At 53.2% G+C, this 2,500-nt stretch overlaps 1 protein-coding gene across 1 annotated transcript in view; it reads left to right on the plus strand.

Annotated features, from left to right (window-relative positions):
* Positions 1-2,500, plus strand: part of LOC140460300 (uncharacterized) — a 749,266-nt gene that overhangs the window by 556,715 nt on the left and 190,051 nt on the right. The gene's annotated exons all lie outside the window — the stretch shown is intronic.

Genomic DNA, 2,500 nt, shown 5'->3' on the forward strand with positions numbered 1-2,500 from the left:
AAAGCGAGACACCCCGGTACCAACGGGTCAGACGGAGCATCACCCTCGCGGATGAAAGGGTGTGAGAGCACACGCCAGCCGAAACCAGCCGTGTGCGCGAGCTCAGAGGAGAGAGTGGGAGCTCCATCTCCCTGGCTCCTCTCCCCACCTCGGAACCACAGTACTGAGAGAAATGGAATTCCAACACGCAAGGGAAACAGAGAGACGGCAAGTGCCCCCCACATAAAGCCTTGCTCCAGGAGCAAGGGTAGTGCGCGGGCAAGCACGTTACCGGGACTCGCAACCCAAATGCTCGATTTCACACCACTGCCTCGGCAAAGCTGCGGCTTCTCGGCTTCACCATCACAACGGGGGTGAATGCCCATTTCGGACGCAGAGGGGTGCCAACTCTCCCGACCCTGTCTTGGTATCCTGACTTTTCGTGGTGGACGCGCCCGGGGGGAACGGGGAAGAACCACTCGGCCTGGAGCACCAGCCCCTTCACAGGAAAGCTGGCCCGCCAAGGGACCTCCCACGCTGGACGGTCTGCGCCAGATCGATCGAGGTGTGGACTGCAGCGAGGTCGCCCCTCGCACCACGCTCGCAGGTCCGGGTTGGAATCCTGGGTGACGAGCACCACACGGCGGCTGCGCCATCGGACTTGCCAGGTGGCAGGGGAGGACCAGCCTATTCACAATAGCGGCCACCCACTACCAGAGCCGGTCGTGCGGTGCGTGAGGCCTGCTCTCATCGTAAGAGGCTTTAGGGAGTGCTCAAGCAAGGGTCAGACCACATCCTTCATGGCAACACCCTTGGGAACCAGGTCACTCACGTCTCTCACCTTCATTTTCGACACAAGTGCCTGCAGAGGGCCACCATCCCCTCCGCTTGTGAAGAGACCTCCGCACCGGCCTCTGACTGACTCTTGGAATGGACGGAAAGAGCTGGGTAAGCCTGTCAAAGATTTGATCACATGTCAAAAACTTAGACTTCCGTGAGCTCTCCGGCATGCACTCATACCTGTCATTAAAGTGCTATGCCCGAGAAACCGTTTTTCGGATGCCTTTCAAAGTGGTCCCGCGCCGCCATTTTGTTCTAAAAAATCGTGTTCCCAGAAATCTCCGGGTACCCCGCCAACCTCATTGTGGAATAATGTAAGTGGCACTGAATTTCAAATTTGACTGCATCGGTCTGGAACTCGATCCCCGCAAAACCCTTTGGATTTTTTCGGGTCCGGACTTCCGTGACAGACAAAGTTAAAGATTTCGGGCTGCAGACACAAAATGACAGCTAGCCAAGTGCCGGCTCAATACACCCAGTTCTTCCGGCACTTCGGAACACGTGTTCGGCGTGAGTTTGTGAATCTTTCCCGATGCTTCAGCATTTTCCTCCGCTGACGCTTAGAATATTTTTCTCACTTTGAAAATTTTTCTAGGTGTTTTTTTCTAAGTTTTTCTGGTTACTCATTTCTCATTTTCAAACATTAGTCAAAGGTTTTTCTGGTTACTGATTTCTTTTTTTCAGACATTTTTCTAAGTTTTTCTGGTTACTCATTTAGCACTTTCAGGCACTTTCCTATCTTCTCCTGGTTACTGATTTCACCTTTCGGGCATTTCCCTAAGTTTCACAGTTCACTCATTTGGGACTCTCAGACAACTTTTTTAAGCTTTCCTGGTAACGTATTTCACACTGTTGAGAACTTTCGAACCCTTTCCTTAAGTGTGCTGGTTACTCACTTCACCTCTTCAGACCCTTGTCCCCGTTATCAAAGAGACCAATTCCCACCGTGGGAAATGCATGAAAATCGGACTGAACATGGGGGAGGGTCCGCCCTCGAAGGCGAGACAGTCAGCAGAAACACCGGATCAAATCCGGCTGAGCTATCCGGCCCCGAAGTCTCAAAGTCGGTGTGAGCACTCACATTCACTCCCATCCCCGTTTGGACCACTTCCCACCGTTGGAAATGGATAAAAATCAGGCTGAACACGGGGGAGGGTCCGCCCTCGAAGGCGAGACAGTCGGCAGCAACACCGGGTCAAATCCTGCTGAGCTAGCCAGCTTAGAAGTGTCAAAGTCGGTATGAGCAGTCGCATTTACTCTCATCCCCATTTGGACCACTTCCCACCATTAAAAATGCATGAAATTCGGCATCCACCCGGGGGAGGGTCCACCCTCGAAGGAGAGACCATCGGAAGGACCATCGGAAGAACCACCGGATCAAACCCGGCTGAGCTAGCTGGCTTGGCAGTGTCAAAGTCGGTATGAGCAGTCACATTCAATCCCATCCCCGTTGGGACAACTTTCCACCATTGGAAATGCATGAAAATCGGACTGAACGCGGGGGCCGGTTGCCTCTCGAATTCAAGACTGCCGGGTCAAATCCGGCTGAGCTACCCGGCTTGGAAGTCTTAAGGTCGGCATGAGCAGTCATGTTCAATCCCATCCGCATTTGGACCACTTTCCACCGTGAAAACACATGAAATTCGAACTGAACACGGGGTTGGGTCCGTCCTCGAAGGAG

Source organism: Chiloscyllium punctatum, chromosome 36 (genome assembly GCF_047496795.1).
Source record: "Chiloscyllium punctatum isolate Juve2018m chromosome 36, sChiPun1.3, whole genome shotgun sequence".
In the NCBI taxonomy this organism is placed as follows: Eukaryota; Metazoa; Chordata; class Chondrichthyes; order Orectolobiformes; family Hemiscylliidae; genus Chiloscyllium; species Chiloscyllium punctatum.